The sequence below is a fragment of the Notamacropus eugenii genome, chromosome 3 (assembly GCF_028372415.1).
Source record: "Notamacropus eugenii isolate mMacEug1 chromosome 3, mMacEug1.pri_v2, whole genome shotgun sequence".
Lineage (NCBI taxonomy): Eukaryota > Metazoa > Chordata > Mammalia > Diprotodontia > Macropodidae > Notamacropus > Notamacropus eugenii.
The window spans coordinates 112027949-112044808 of NC_092874.1; the positions used below are offsets into that span (position 1 = coordinate 112027949).

Below are 16860 nucleotides of genomic sequence, written 5' to 3' on the forward strand. Positions count from 1 at the left end.
CAAACTCTGTTGGTATCCTATCCTTGTACTTGGTTATAAAGTCTTGAGGGCAGGAGCTATATGTTATGTCAACTTTATATTTCCTGAGTAGTCTAGCATGGTGCTCTGCACCCATTGTTAGGTGCTTAATAAATAGAAACTAAGGACTAGACCTGTTCATTGGCATAGAGGTTCTATCAAAGCAGGTTGGCTTCTCCTATGCAATTTATAGTTTTAGGAAATTACCAAGAGCACTGAGAGGTTAAGTAGTTGGCTCAGAGTCAGGCAGCCTGTAGATATTAGAGATGGACCTTGAATTTGGGTCTTCTTGAGGCTCTGAGGCCAGCCCTCTATTCACTATGACATTCTGCATCTCCCATGCTTGTATTTATATTGGTAACCTAAAGCTACCCAAAATTTATCATTTGGTTGAAGAAAGTAAATAATCTCTAGCCCCATTTGAGTATTATCTTCTGCTGCCATACTTTCATTCTGATCAAAGTTAACCATTCATCTTCTTGGCTGTGTTGGTAGTTGGTATGACTCTTTCTATTCCTACCTAAACACCTCCCACCCTCACCAAGTATGCCATTCTTCTCCCCTTCCTCCTCTACTGCCAAACATGATTACATTTAATCTTAGAGGTGACATGAATAATTGTCAAATTCGCTCACTTAGGAGATAAAGAGCCTTGCCCAAGATTGTATAACCTGTCCCAGATGGTTGACAGTACAATGTCAATTCTAGTATTGTGTCCAGGGGTTTTATATCAAGATCTTTTATGTGGTTCATCCAGAGACCCTAGGAGGTGTGTCTTTAGATAAATAGTTGAGAATCTCAGAATCTGAAATCTTCTTTCTTCCCCTATAGGTGAGGTTCTATTTTGATACCTGATAGGTTAGTTATTCTGGAAAAAAATGAAAGGAAAATGAAGTATGATATAGAGTAAGGAGAGAACCAATGCCCTTTGAAGACCCTCACCTGTTTTCATGTCCCGCTCTTGCTTAAGGAGCCCCAGGACACTGGCTCCAAGAGCTGAAATTTGCAATCAGCCAGCAGAGGGTGGTGGTGTCACATGTTAGCACTGAGTCGGATCTAAACTTCAGCCACTCTTAGGCTCATAGATTAAAACTTAGAAAGGATCTTAAGAGCTCACTTAGTCCAGCTCCTTTCATATTACACAGGGGGAAACTGAGACCTATACAGGTTTTGTAACTTCCCCAAGGTCACACAGGTAGTAAGGAGCAAAGCTAGAATTTGAACTCAGGTCTTCTTGATCAGCAATTTCTTTCCTCAGTGAACCAAGCTATGGCATATAAAGTGTAGCTCTCCTGTATGATGCCAACTTTGCTTGTCATACATTGCTTGGTTTACTTTGGAGAATGTTTTCTTCACTTGGACCTCAAGACAGGCTTTCCTCCTTCTCAACATCTAGAGTATTAATGCGGCAACACACTGAGCTAGTTCTTAGCATTTGGAAAGGACTTGGATAACCTGTCTCTCTCAATATGAACTTATTTTCTACTTGCCATTTCTTCTTTCTGGCTCCTTATTTCTCATTATTTTATATCTTTGAAAGGCTTGACTAGGAAGTTTCAGTAGGCAAAGAACTCTGTAAGTGATAGCATTCTTCACATAACAGAGAAATCCCAGGTGGGGAGAAAGACAGAGATCTATTCACATTAAGCGTTTCACTGCAGAAAAGTGTTAATATAATCTGTGAAAGGTGATTTTTGTCAAATGTTCTTATCAGAACTAATACAGGGCTCCACAAAGGCTATACACCATGATGCTGCTTAGAGAAGTGTTGGGCCTATGTTCCGTTAGAAAATCCCCCACAGGACCCTAACAAGCTACAGGTGGTGTTAGCAGCCTCTGCTGCCAATTTAGCCAGAAATTAGAATCTGAATTGTGCCACTGGACAGAAGGTGTCTTTATAGAAATCGCAGAATTTTAGATTTAAGAAACAGCCTCAGATATCATCTAGCTCATTCACCTGTCACTAGTCAAGCTGATATGTGAACCAACTTAGGCAAGTGTCTTTCTGAATTGGCTTCAAGAACCGAGACTTCATTATCTACTTTGTATAACATTCTTAACTAGAATTCATCTTTCCAATACCAATATAATTCTGTTGCTGCTATTTACTGGAAAACCATAAAACACCACAATTTCTCCCCCAAATCAACATTGTAAAAAAGGGTCTATGGCTCAAAAGATTGAGCCTAAGAGTGATGGAAGGGTGGATGTAGAGCATAAGTGGTCTGCAATAGATTAAAAACAACTTACATATAAAAAAATGAATTTAGGATCTTAGAACTAGAGACGAAAGTGATTTTCTAGGAAAATAAAACTTAAGGAGTTAAAGTTTCTTGCATTGGGCCATGAGTAATAAAACATCCAAGGAAGGAAGGATGTGAATCCAAGTTCTTTGATTCTGGAGCAAATTTTATTTTCATTTTAACCTATTGTCTTATCAAGTACCCAAGAACTTCTTTCTCTTTAGTGAAAACTAGTGCCAAGATATTAAACTTCCTCTAACAGAAACTGATTTAAGTATCCAAGTCTGCCAACAGGGTTCATTGTAAGGTGCTTTACATCAACCTCTTCCACCTCAGTTGCATGAGTTCAAGGTCATTGCTTTTCTTTTGGCTATAGTGGAATCTTAGTTCCTCCCTCTATGGCAGAAGTTCTTAATATTTTGGGGGTCATGGACCCCTTTTACAATCTGACAAAATCTATGGATTCTTTTCTCAGAATAAATTTCATTGCCTACATTCTTATTTGAAGGAAATGCTAAATTTCCCTGAGAAGTCAATGAAAATAAAGATGCAATTTTTCACTATCCAAATTTATGGAGCCCCTGAAATCTATGCCTTTACCTCTTGGGAGACTGTAGAGCGTAAGTTAAGAATTCATTCTCTTGAGTTCATCTAGGGAATATATCATTAGAAAAATGAAGTGTTCCAGTCATGTGAGGAGAACATGGGAAATTGGCTTAATTCCTTTGGACCACATTTTCCTCGTTTTATAGAAAAAGGGAGATGTATTAACTGATCTTCTAAGATCTTTTTCAACTCTCACAGTGTATGGTATATTTGAATGCAGATATCATGATTCATTTTTCTTTTTAGTAAAATTTTTAATCAAGATTAAAACAATTAGCAGTGGAAACAATCTTCAGACCCTCATTAGGGATTTCAGTCTAATCACTATGGCATATTACCTTCAATTCAGTTTGATTCAATAAACATTTATTAAGTATCTACTATGTGCTAGGAACTATACCAAGTGCTGGGGATACAAATAAAAAAGAAAGTGTTTGTCTTCAAAGAATTTATAATCCAATGGGGGAAACTGCATACAAAAGGAAGCAGGAAAGCAGGGACTTGGACTTGGGAAAAGGACACTGTGGAGATACCCTGTGAAGGGATTCAGAACAAGCAGAGCTGCTGATGGAAAGTGGAGATAGTAGTAGAGTGTGCTAGACATGGAATCACAAAAATATGGGTTAGAATTTTGCCTCATGCTCTCTGTGGGACCCTAGTCAAGTCACTTAGCCTCTTTTAGAGTTAGTTTTCTTATCTCTAAAGTTGAAATAATAATAGCACTTCCAACTTGATATGTCTAGTATTATTTCTTCCCAAACTTCTTCTTCTCTGTCCTGGGAGGGGTTTCAGAATCTGATGCAAGAGCCTAAGGATTCAGAGAAACTATTACTATACTAAAATTTTCTCCCATTGTTCCTAAGGGTTAGTTCATCTAACCTTTATTCTTTGGAATTTGTCACCATGTCTCAGTTGCTTTCTACTTCAGTCCCCATATCTTGATCTTTTATTGGATAGTTCCTCCTGGAGCCTTCATTTTGAGATCTATTATGTTTTTTTTGTAGTCTTACTGGGTCTACTTTCTTGAGTCATTCCTCAGAAGATATGATTTTCTAGATCCTTCACAATTTTGGTGGACTTCCTCTGGACAACCTGTAATTTGTTAGTGAAGATATAGTACATAGAATGAAACTCTAGATATGTTCTACCTAATATAGAGAAAAAGGAGGATATACATTGTTCTGGTTCTGCTCATTTCAATCAGCATCAGTCATAGTGAAATTCAGATGATACCCACTCTTCCATCTTTTCCTTATTTGTATAGACTCCAATAATCATTGCCTGGCAAGTCACTCAACCTCCTTTAGCATCAGGTTTCTTATCTGTAAAATAGAGGGGTTGGATTAGTTGACCTTTGAGGTCCCTTCCAGTTCTACGATCCTATGATCTCTCCATTACCCTTCAACCAAATATTCTTCACCATGCTTTCCACAATGGATCCTGAATTTCCTTATATCAATATAGCTCTTTATAATTCACCACTCATTTTGTCTAGTCTGTTCCTTTTAAATAAGGTATGCCTTTCCAGAATCTTACTCTAGGAATAAACCCTATCCCACCAAGTCTCAGTGCAACTTATATTGTCAAATTTGCTTCCTTGTTTTGGAATATCTAGTTCATTTTGGTTGTTTCTCATGCTTTGTACATTTATTTATAAACAATGGAGCCACAGGTTCAATTACTGATTGATTTCTTGCATTTTATATCTTTTTGAATTATTAGGTGACTCTACAATTTTTTTCCCTCGGATCATATGGTCATAGGAGTTAGAACTAAAAGATACCTTAGAGACTTTTTTTATTTGAAATGTTTTCCAGCAAGGTCTCCTCCATCCTATATATTTCTTAATCACAATTAATGACTTTGTATCATTTTACCTGCTAAATTTCACTGGCTCCTACCAAGTACTTCTAAAGATCGACACGGAACCATTAATGAACATTCTTTTGAAATGAATCACAGAATCTTACATTCAAAAGAGATTCTAGGTCATAAAATCTTAAGTATGAAGCATGAAACTTGTTCACACTATCCCAATAGTGTGGGATTTCAATCTTTGCTTGTGACTCTAGTATTAAGAAACTTAACCACTTCTTAATGTAACCTATTTCAGTTTGCACTGATCTAATTTTGAGCAAACTTCTCTATATATTCAGTAAAAAATGTGCCTACCTGTAACTTCTCATAACATGACTTCTGAGACGAAGCAGAGTGAATCTAATCTTTCTTCAATGAGAGGGATATAAAATAAGAAAGAGAGAATAGAGAAGAGAGAATTAACTGAATATGAAGAGGGTTTATTGCGATTCCCAGCTATAAGCAGAATTTAACAATCCAGAATATCTGAGTTCTAATAATTCACTGTTATGTCTGTATTTGATCTTTGCTCATAATTAAGTTTTTGAATTATAGGCAAAATGGAGTTTAAAAATAAACGAACAAGACTTAGTGGTTGAACATGAAGTCTTTGAGTTCATAATCAGACAGGCTTGCCAGGTTTATAACAACACTTGCCCCTTTCTCAAAGCAACCCTTTGAATAAGCAATCAAGTCTTTTCCTTGATTTCCCCCCCTCCCCAGTCAATGAGCTCAGCCCTAAATAAAAGCTGGAGGTTGTATGAGCTGAATCCTTTGGAAATGGTGGGTGAAAAGCGTGCAAATCAAAATTGGCAAGTTTCACCTCTTCCGCTCCTGATAGAGAGGTTCTCTTTGATCCAAATAGCTTCCTGAGCAATTGTGCACAGATTCCAGGGCTCTTTCCCTCAGACAGGCCAAGGCATTAATAACCCAGCCTTTCACCAAAAAAAAAAAACCACTTCTCTATGTCAGGTTTCCTTAGGACCTAATTTGGCCATTTTCTAGTGGTGTGGGAACCATGGGGGAGGGGATCCTGCACCCCCTTGGAGTGGGCAGCAAACATTGGACCCATGAGTCCTTTGTGTTGTGGATGGACAAATTAACAGACAGCATTATGGGGAAAATATGTGCATCTAATTTTAAATCACTCTGGCCTTTACTTACAGTCCTATGATAACACTCACTGAAGTATGATAGGATAAGTAAAAACAGGCACACAAGAAATTAAGGAATTAATAAAATAAGGTATATGGTATATTCTACCTTTCTGGGGTGAGGGTTGACATTTTTGGGAGGAAAGGAGTAGAATGGATGTTATAGGAATTTATTCATAGATGCATATATTTATTTATCTTGTAATATAATTATATAATGTATTTCCATGGTGTGTGTGTGTGTGTGTGTGTGTGTGTGTGTGTGTGTGTGTGTGTGTGTGTGTATGTATTGAAACTAGATTTATAGAGCAATAGGAGATAGGAATGGTTTTGAGGAGGAGTAGGATTGGTAAATATGATTAAGACCAATACAGTCTGTGAATGTTGAGTGGACTTTGGAAATTATTTACAAAGGTTAATTATATGTAGATTTAAGATAATTTTTCATCTTAACTCTGGACAACTTACTGTATGACTTTTTAAAAGTTGCTGAAAGACCTTTGGAGGTTGAGATCACTCTTCCTATCTATCTATCTCCATTCTACAATTAAAATAATTCTAAGGAGAAGATGATGTGTGAATTGACCAATGACAAAAGACCTTGGAAAATTGTTAAATGCTCTATGATAATGGTTATTGCCTCATTCCCTTCAGGCACTAGGCTACAGATGAAATTAATGATAGAGAAAGTACAGCAACTGAAGGATCAGACACAGAAATATCAATTTTTCACTTTTGTATTTTCATTTCTTGTCATTGTTTAAGTCTTTCTAATGAGGGAGTAAGAAAGGGAGAGATCAAGGGAGGGACTTCAAGAATGGGAGAGAGAGAGTAAGGGAAACTGGAGGAGAGATGAGAGAATTGAGAAAGGGAGAGGAGCACTTTCTCTCCATGGTACTGAGTGACTATATCTTTTAGTGTTCAGTCGTCTCCTTCTAACTCCAGTCTTCTCCAAAGAGAAACAGGATGCTATGATGGTTTTTTAAAATTTCACTTTAGAGATTTGGGTTTGTAATAGAACCCCCCCTGGTTATTTTGCTTCTGTTATACAAAGTACAAGAGTAAAAGGAATTTCATTCAAATGTTGCCTCTTATGATTACTGACTATAGGATTTCAGATAAATCACACTCTGGACCTTGGTTTCCATATCTGTAGGAAGCGGGGAGTTGATCTTCAAGAAGAAGCAGGACAATAACTTGTTGATTACATCATAATGGGAATGTTTTCTGCCTATAAATTGGACTAAATGACTGATGAAGTCCCTTACACCTCTCAAATTATGTGATTCAGTGATTTAGTGATGACCTTTGAAGTTCCAGTTCTGGATCTATGGTATATGAGAGTCTTATGAACACAAATTAAGGCCTTATGACCATTAATGCCCTAGGAGCTCTGAAAAGTGAAAAAATATTCCCTCACCAATCATATTTATTTGGAATAATCTAAGTATGTGGAGGATCTATTTTTAAAATATAAATAATAGTATAATTTAACAAACATTTATTAAGACCCTAGTATATGCAAAGCATGAATTTATGTTTTTGAGTCATGCCTGACTCTCTGTGACCTTATTTGAGGTTTTGTTGGCAAAGATACTGGAGTGATTTTCTGCTTCCTTCTCCAGTTCATTTTACAGATGGGGAACCAAGGCAAATAGGGTTAAGCAACTTGCCCAGGGTCACACAACTAGTAAATGTCTGAGGTTAGATTTGAACTCGCAAAGATGTCTTCCTGACTCCTGGCTCCTGCCCTTTATCCACTGTGCCACCTAGCTTTCACAACAGATAAATAAATACAAGGTTTTCTGAAGAAGGAAGCTGTAACTAGAAACTGCATACATAAGGAGAGGCTAAATTGTTAAATTTCTTACCCTACCTTCAATTGTTATCAGTCACTATCTAAGTTAACTCCATTTCTATGCCAAGGTGGCTTAAAATAATTAACTTTAAACTTTCCTTAGTGTCAGAAGTCAAAAATGAATAATTTTTTTTTTTGAGATTTTAGAGTATCTAAATTTAGATATCTATTGGTCAAAGGTTTTGAAAGTCATTGGTAGAAATCACCCTCCCCCATCTCCTTTTCTCCCCTGTTAGTTAGCCATCCGCACTCTTACTAGCTCAGTACTCAAGGGTTAAGTCCAGTTCCCATTCCAGTCTCTAGCTTCCTCTTCTTCTCATGACAAAGGAAGAAAAGGGAGAGGAAAAAATTCAAACCATTAACAAAATGGCACAAGTGATTTCCACATCAAAGAGCCATGTAAAAAAAAAAATGTAATGGTTTCGTTTCAGTTAAGAGGATATTTTTCCACACGGGAGTCCTTTGCCTTCATTTTGAAGACAATGGCAGGAATAGAAAATAATTTGATTAGGATTTTGTTGTTCTTTCCCTTCCTTTTTAAAGTCAGTACTTTGCCCCTATGATTCAATCTACTTTGATGCAATTATATTCCCACAGTCTCTTTTCCCTCCTTCCCCCGCATCCATTTGTCATCCCTTCTCCTTGTCTTAGAGTTTTATTTAATTTATTGATTTCTTTTGTTTCTTTATTTTGTTATTTTATTTTCCTCTCTTCATCTCCCTTCAATTAACTGGTTGGTAATACCCCCCCCCCCCCCTTCCCTTTGAATTTATTTTGTTTCTTTGCTAAAAATTTTTTTCTGCACCCTTGTCTTAGGAGAATTTCTTTATCTTGTTATCTTCGATAATTCACTTCATTTTCAGACTATTCCAGATTTTTGTTATTTGATTCATCATCTTTATGATTACTTATTCTAACTCAAATCCTTTTGCATTTATCATGTAGTTGAAAGCTCCAAAACTCCAATTTTGACTTCCCTTTCTAACCAGTTTCTTTCCTGTTGTTTCTATACCTGTTGCTGCATCATCCTTTTTATCTGATGTGTCTTATTTTTAAAAATATCAATTCATAAGGTAAATATTTGAGGACAGAAGCATTTTGGGTACAAGTTACCCCATAACAGTAATTTTCTGGCCCCTTTTTAGCCCCTACTATATGTGTGATCATTCTCCTTTCCATTTGCCACGTAATCTCATTTCTGAGTCCATGTCTACCCATCCTCCTGGGTATTAGCTATTCCCAGGAGCTATGATATCCATTCTTGGGATGTAGAATGTTGTTCTCAAAGGAACAACACCCTCTAAGAAGAATTGGTCTCCCTGTGTACCAACTCCCTACAGAGGAGATTCATTTTAAGACTCTCCCTCTTCCATTGCAGACAATTAACTCTTTCCTTGGGAGTACTGTTCAATGGGTTTCCTTAGCTCTCTTTGGTCTCCAGTTCCCCCTTTCATTCCTCCTATTTCAATCCTTTTTTTCTTCCATGTTGCCTCTCTTTTATTCTTTTCTAAACGAGAGACTAAGAGAATTATCTCCCCTTCATTGTTCACCCATGGACCTGATTAGGAAACATCACATAATACTCTGTCCTCTCTCTCTCCTCTCCCTACTTGTACACCCTCCCATTTTGTAATTTTGTCCTACAGAATAAATTGGTTCACCAGTAAATGGGTACCTTATAGGTTTTTCTTTTTCATAAATTATCTTTAAAGATGGGGTAATTTATTCCTCTTCTTTGTAATTGTTTTTATTTACCGGGAAGAAAAAAGCCTGAACCTCTCCTCTTTCCTCCTCCTCTCCTTTCTGGGTAGAATTGATATCTGCTGTTTGTTACAACTGGGTGAGAGATGAGTAGGAAGTGAGACGTGCTGGCAGGGTGTCTACTGCAGAAAGAAAATCCTTGAGTAGGTTCCAAGCACAAGCCTGTGGTGCATTTGTGCACTCTCCAGGAAAGTGGAAGTTGGTGAGGGAGGATTGCTGAGTGAGTATATTAAAGCTGTTTGTTACCTTGCTGGGCTTCTAGTTTTCTTGTCCTGTGGATTCAGTTGCAATTGTCCTACTTCTGGAGCATAATTCTTCTGGAAGGAGGGGTTTGAGAGTGGGGACTGAAAAAACATGTCTAATCCGACCATCTTTTTGGTCACATAACCCACAACCGAAATTTAAATAAAATAGTTGAGATTGCCTACTAATTACTCATCTAGATTTCTAGCTGCTTACAAACCTACTTCTATTTTTTAAGCTAGAAGCCAGATTTGCTTTCTTCTTAAAAATTACTTTAAAAACCTCCCACGTAGGTAAAATAACAGATTGTCTTTAAGAATCACTAATTGCTTCAAAATCTTGAAACTTACAATAATTTGAATGATCATTCCTTTTTTTAAAAAAATGTATCCCAAGATGATATTTTTAAAGGGACTTAGGTGTGTTTTCATTTAGCCCTACAAATAAATTCTTTATATTTATCCTTGATGGAGTTGTTTTTGTTTTTTTGTTTTGTTCTGGGAGCTAGGGAGAAAAGAAGGGATATCCTCCTAACTCACAAAAAAGATAAACTGCTTTTATAAGTAGGAGTTGGCAGTTATACTGTATTCCCTTGATAAGATTATGTTTTGTATTGACAACCAAGAACATCTGCACAATATCAGTAAATCCTGAAAATTTTATTCCCCATCAACATATGAGCTAACTTGCAAACATACACAGGTATGGTCAGTCTTGGACTCTGTGTCATTGAGAAGGATGTCACTCCTTTCTTAATTATATTTCAATTGATTCAGTTTTCTCAAAAGGAATAAAACAGCTGTAGAAATACCATAGGAATAATTTTGTTCCTTTGTAAATATTCTGCAATTTTGGAGTAGTGGAGGTGAACTTTCTATTGAATTCAGTGCCTGGATAACAAATACTAGATGGTTTTACTTTGAGAAATATGTTTTGTCTACATCCCTTCTGTGTAATCTCTTTGTTATCAAACAAGTAAGGGAGGGAAGAAGGGAGAAAGGAAAAAAGAGTGAAAGAAAAAATAAAGGGACAAAGAAAGAAAGAAGAAAGGAAACCCCTTCATGTAATATCATTTACTATGGAGTTATAGAATCTCTCTTTCTCTTCCTCTTTTTCCCTCCTGTGATTCCATAGTAAAAGGTTCTATAGAATTGTGAGTTGCTTTAAATATAGCTATCCCTGTGTTGAGTTAATTTCAAGCCCATGTCCTAATCAGAGGACAGGAAGGTCAATATTGAGAAACAGGAAATATAGTCTGAGGAGGCGACATAGCCAGTTAGAAGTCCATTTCTAAATAGTACAAAAATAATACAGTCCCCAAATGGGAAATATTTGCTGGATAAAGGAATTTTAGAAGTATAATGAGGAGTCCTCCATCAGTTGAGGTGATAGTGAAGTGGGATCACTGGGTATGAGCACAAAATGTCGAGGTTAAATAGCTCATGAACTAAATGTTCACGCATTTGAAACAGAAGGTTCAAACTACTCATCTGACCTTTAGTGAGTTCCTTTTTATGCAGTATGGATGAGTAGCTGAACAAGAGATCTTTTGAAAAGAACACACAAATGCAAGAACTTCAAAATATCATCAATGTACAATTTGAGGAAAGAATCAGATTTTATTAAGAATATAGTGGGTAGGTGCTAGACCTATCTTTCTGATAATTAGGAGTATTTTGTAGCTTTTTCATGCTCTAGGACCTTTTGTCTGCTTCTCTCCCTCTTTTCCATGGCTGGGGATCTTTAATGTCATCTTCCCCAAGTCCCAGAATTAGTTTCCATCACTATTCTCTCCAAGAATTTTACAATGCCTAACAGAAATGGGTTACAATATCTCACTTGTCCAGCAGGTGCCCCTGTAGTATAGAATATCCTCTCTTTACTCCAGCTGAAAAGTTCTTTACATTTTAGGCTTTGGTTTCTGTAGAATGAATTAGGTGCCCTACTTTACCAATTCTGCAACCTTGAAATCCTGAAAAGAGATTTACTTAAAAGGAAGGATGTTTGTACATTGTCAAACTTTATTTCTGTACTGCTTGGTCAGATTGTTTAAATGAAGCAGCTACATGACCCCAGCACACTAAGAGGCTGACTGACTCATTGAGAAATTCCATTTCTAAACAAGGTCTGTTTATAGGAGAATCCAGAACCTCCCTTCTTTTCCCCCCTCCCCTTGCCTTTCTTCCCAATGAATCAAGGGAAGAGACAGACCTTTAAACTGAAAAGAACCTTGTATAACTGAGGAAGAAACAAAGAAAAGGTTGGGGGGAGAGAATCAGTGAGCATCTGCATGCAGAGCATACTGTCATTCTCATGAGGGAGATGGAGAAAATGTAATAAGCAACTAAAATAGAAATGGTAGATTTGTTGGGTTATTATTTACTGTACAATACTCTGGCTCCTGAGAAAGTGATGTTTAATTCAGATCCAACAGGACCCTCTATTTCTTCTCTGTGTGAATTGGTTTCAAAATATATTTTCCAAAAAATTAAGTCATTTTAGCCTAAAGAAATATATTTAAGTAACCACTAACATCTAAACCAGTTTTCCTAACCCACTTGCCTATCTTCTGTCTCTTTAGAAATGTCCCCTCCTTACACCTACTTAATCTCCCCACAGGATGCCCCATTCACCAAGTTTACTTATCTCTTTCCCCTGTGTGCCACGATTATGTGATCAGTCTCCTAGTCTCAGAGCTTTGGAGATCAGTAGGAGAGTGAAATAAGTGCATATTTACTAATGTATGTACACACTAATTCAAGGTAATCCCAGGCAATGCAAATTTAAGTTATTTAGCTATTTAGTTAAATTGTGAAGTTCTTATTGGCATTGCAAAACAGTTCCTTTGATTTACCACACATTTAACCAAGTCCAATATTCATTGGAAAGACATTATTGAATTGTTATAAAACAGGCATGTTCCTGGGTAAAAGTGAGCAATGTATGAATTTCTCATTTTTTTCACTTCCCCATGTCATACCTACCCTCATTTTTACTCAACATCTACTTCAAGTGACCAATGATCCCAAGCCTGTCCCTTAAGGCCCTCATATTTTGCACTGTCACACAAAGTCCTGTATCTTATTACCTGACAGACTCCCCTCTGGGTTATCCAATAGGTCAATTATCTTTATGGATAAAAGATTCTGTGATAAAAGGAGAAGGTATTGGCAACCTCCTCCAACTCCATCCAAGTAATTTAGGTACATTTTAACAGCGTACACTGTGATCCAGCCTATGTTTTCTAACTTTAATGAGTAATTCCAGGGGTGGAAATTTTAAGCAGATTACAAAAGGAGGCAGAACCTCAGAGAAGACACTTTGAAGCAGGCAGGGTCTAGTAGCCCCTCAGATCTCATACTGTGTAATGGAAGATATGCCTTGACAATAGTGAAAGGCTGGCCTTTCCCTATCTTAATACTACATGTTACACCATATAGTTTATATTAACCTACTCTCCCTTTCATGATAGATAAGTAGTCTGACATATTTATCTGGTGAGAGCTATATGAAACTATAACCAAAACCCATAACCAAGGCAGGAAAATTTGGGTTTTTGTCCCCAGTTACTGAAATGCAGAAGACATACTGCTAAGTATTTTTAGCTGAGCTTGATACCCAGTTAAAAAAAGGTGTGGGGGTGCAGCTAGGTGGCACAGTGGATAGAGAGCCAGGCCTGGAGTCAGGAACACTATTCTTCTTGAGTTCAAATCTGGCCTTAGACACTTACTAGCTGTGTGACCCTGGGCAAGTCACCTAACCCTGTTTGCCTGAATTTCCTCATCTGCAAATGAACTGGAGAAGGAAATGGCAAACTACTTCTTTTTATCTCTTCCAAGAAAACCCTATATGGAGTCACAAAGAGTTGGACATGACTGATGTTGCAATGACACCTTCATAGTTATGATGAGGACACATTGACAGTTAAAACAGAAAACTCCTGTATGGTTGGTCTCCCTTCCATTTCTGGCTTTCTAGGTGAGCCCTCAACTATCCAGTCCTGTCCTGCTTCTTGGGTCTTTTGGCAATACTCCCACCTGAAAAAGCTTAAATCCTGGGGTCTCTGTTCCCTCAATTTCCTCAACTGAATCAATCAGCCAGCAAACATTTACAAAGTGCTTACTATGTACTAGGCACTGTGCTACATACTGGGATACAAAAAAAGTCAAAATCATCTCCTACCCTCAAGGAGCTCACTTTCTAATGGGGAAGAGCAATTGAAAACACATTGAGTATGTTTTATCCCTGAGCATAAGAACTGCTAGTCAAGCTTTTTTCATTTAATTCTTAGTTCACTGGCTATCTTCAATAAAAGGGGAAATAGCTGCTGTAACCAAACCCAAAAAGACAAATCCAAAGCACCGTCCAATGTATTGATCAAAAAAATATTTTTTGAGCATTTTCAAATGTGCAGGCAGGTGCTGAGTAGGATACAGAAATAGATAGGATTCCTGTCTTCAGGGAGAATATACTACCTTGTTTCCCCCAGTTAAATGGAAATAGGCATAATTATTTAAGACAGCTATGTATAAAGATAATGAATGATACCAAAGATCAGGATTTAGAAGGTAATCTGTTTTTAATAATGAAATTGCTATGGTCAAGATAACTTAAGTGAGTTGCTTAGAGTTACCCAAATAGTACACAGGAACCAGGATTCAAATCCATGTCCTCTGACTTCAGACTCAGAATTCTTTTCACTGTAATACTACCACCAGACCAAAGGGAATGTTTATAAGTAGATATGATGCTTATAAAATGAATGACAGAGACTTGACATAAATTCAAAGGAGGGAGAGCAAAGGCTAGAGCTAGTGCACAGGAGCTTGAGCTAACTCTTAAAAGATAAGGAAAGATTTAATAAGTGCCACTAAGGTGAGAAGACATTCTCAAAGTCCTCTATTCCCAAAGTTGTTGCGAGTCCCAAAGGTTGCCTTTTCTTTGTAATGAATCAAAGCAGCAAAGAGGCATGCAGTCAAGTTCTGTCCCTTTTAAACTAATTTAGCTTCCCGAAAAGGATTTAATAAACATACCTTCACATCACCATCATCTCATGGATTGAAAACAAAATCCATTTACATAGAATACTTGTTTCACTTGATTTAATTTTCTCTCTTTCATTTCTTCATTCTTCCCTGGTGTTCAGAGATTTTCATTTGAAGTAGAGAGGCAATTTCCAAGAAAAATAAATAGAGGCCCACGCATCTTTGCAAAGATTAATAGGGAGCAGAGGTAAAAAGGCCACATGCTTTCAGTCTAAACAGATTTCCCACTAAATTACAAACTCAGATAGCAAAAGGGAAGAGAAATGCTTTGACTAAATGAAATCAAGGGTTGGTTTTTTTTTTCTTGGAGAAAATCAGACATTTCCTAAAGTTGAAGGTTGTGATTTTTTTTTATACTTTGAAGTTAAGTGTTACTAATTCCATGTCTGTATTTCTGGGTTTGTCTAGCCTGGGTTAGAGTACAGTATTTAGTTCTCAGGTTGAACAATTTAGGTTGCAGATCTTGTGTATGTGGATGAACATACAGGGTATTGGGTTCACATAGTGACACATATTCAGCTGAACATTCAGAGAAATGAGCATAACCAGAGAATGTGCAGAGAGGTATCATGGTACACTGGCTGAATGGCAAGATGGATGGCAAGATGGATGGATAGATGGATGAACAGAATAAGCATTTATTAGATGCATACTATAGACCAGGTACTGTTCTAAGTGCTTTTCAAATGTTATCTCATTTGATCCTCCCAACAATCCTGTGAGGTAGGTTCTATTATTATCATCTCCATTTTACAGTTGAGGAAACTGAGGCAGATGGAGGTTAAGTGACTTGTCAAAGGTCACACAAGTGTCTGAGACCAAATTTGGACTCAGGTCTTCCTGAATCCAGGCCCAGCTCTCTATCCATTGCTCCAGAGAGCTTGTTGTACACTGGATTTAGGATTAGAAATCCTTCTTCTGTGATTTCTGTCAAGGGCACCTGTGTGATCTGTGGCAAGTCACTTAAACTTTCTGGGCCTCAGTTTCCTCATCTCTAAAATGAGAGAGTTGAACTAGTTGACTTTTAAGGGCCCTTTCTCAGTTCTAAATTTATGATCCCATGATTTTATGGTCAGGCTCAATAGTAATTTCTTTGAGAATAGAAAATGAAGTATAAAAGTATGATTTAACAAGCAAAATAACTAACTGATAAGACAGAGAGATGGGGAGAAAGAATGGAAGAGAGGAAGGGAGGAAGGGAGAAAAGAAGCAAAGAAGGAAAAAATGAGGGAAAGAAGGAACAAACAAAAGATTAAAGGAAGGGAGGAAGGGAGAAAGGGAAGAAAAGAAGGTTGAATGAATGAGAAATCTTTGGGAGGAAGTATTCAGGTGATTCAAAATATCAAATCTGGGATATGACTGAATAATACAATATATGAGGTGGCCTTTTTAATGCAAGGAATGTAAAGTGCCAGAGGTTGGGAGAAGAAGTAACCATGTGATTCCATGACTTAATGCCTAAAGAAAAGATTGTCTCACCTAACTGATGACAAGCCCTAGAAAATAGGTTTGTCAATATTTGATAATCATCGAGCTCTTTATAGGAAAGGATGGGGAAAACCTTATATTGTAGCTAGATGCTGTTGGTAAATTAAATCAGAATCACAAATGATGAAGAGAATGATACATTTGTTAGATTTAGAGGTAAGTAGATTGTAATGGGTTAGTAAGCTGAGTGTCTTATATGATATACAACTAGCAGCAGCAGCATCAAAAGCCATCTATTGATTCCTTACTGGTCTCTGTATTAGGTCTTATTCTCAGTCCATTTGCCTCTGTCTATATAAAATTTCTGATACTACTACTATTACTGCTGTTGCTGCTGCTACTACCTTATGTTTTTATAGCATTTCTAAGGCAGCAGGGTCCTTTTCTTACAACAAGCCTGTGAAGTAAGAAGTGTGTGTATGTCCCAGTTTGTTACAGCTATTTCTGTATGTGTGTGTGGGGGTGTGTGTGAGAGGATTTAGAAATTTCCATAAAAGAAACAAAGCCATCAATAGTGCTAAATAGCCATAAGCCTTTATTTACGGACACTTTTATCTCACATAGGGGAAGTTACTTTACTTTAGATG

At 37.2% G+C, this 16860-nt stretch overlaps 1 protein-coding gene across 9 annotated transcripts in view; it reads left to right on the forward strand.

The window, feature by feature from the left end:
- The window catches only part of PTN (pleiotrophin), a 123529-nt gene that overhangs the window by 78323 nt on the left and 28346 nt on the right, over positions 1–16860 (forward strand). For 3 of the 9 annotated variants that reach the window (XM_072652617.1, XM_072652623.1, XM_072652625.1), the window contains exon 1: positions 9551–9717. The exons of 5 other annotated variants lie outside the window; for them this stretch is intronic. The gene's annotated coding sequence lies outside the window, so the exon portion shown is untranslated. Of the gene's footprint in view, positions 1–9541; positions 9718–16860 lie in introns of those variants that run through there. One more of the 9 variants, XM_072652621.1, reaches the window with a different exon arrangement.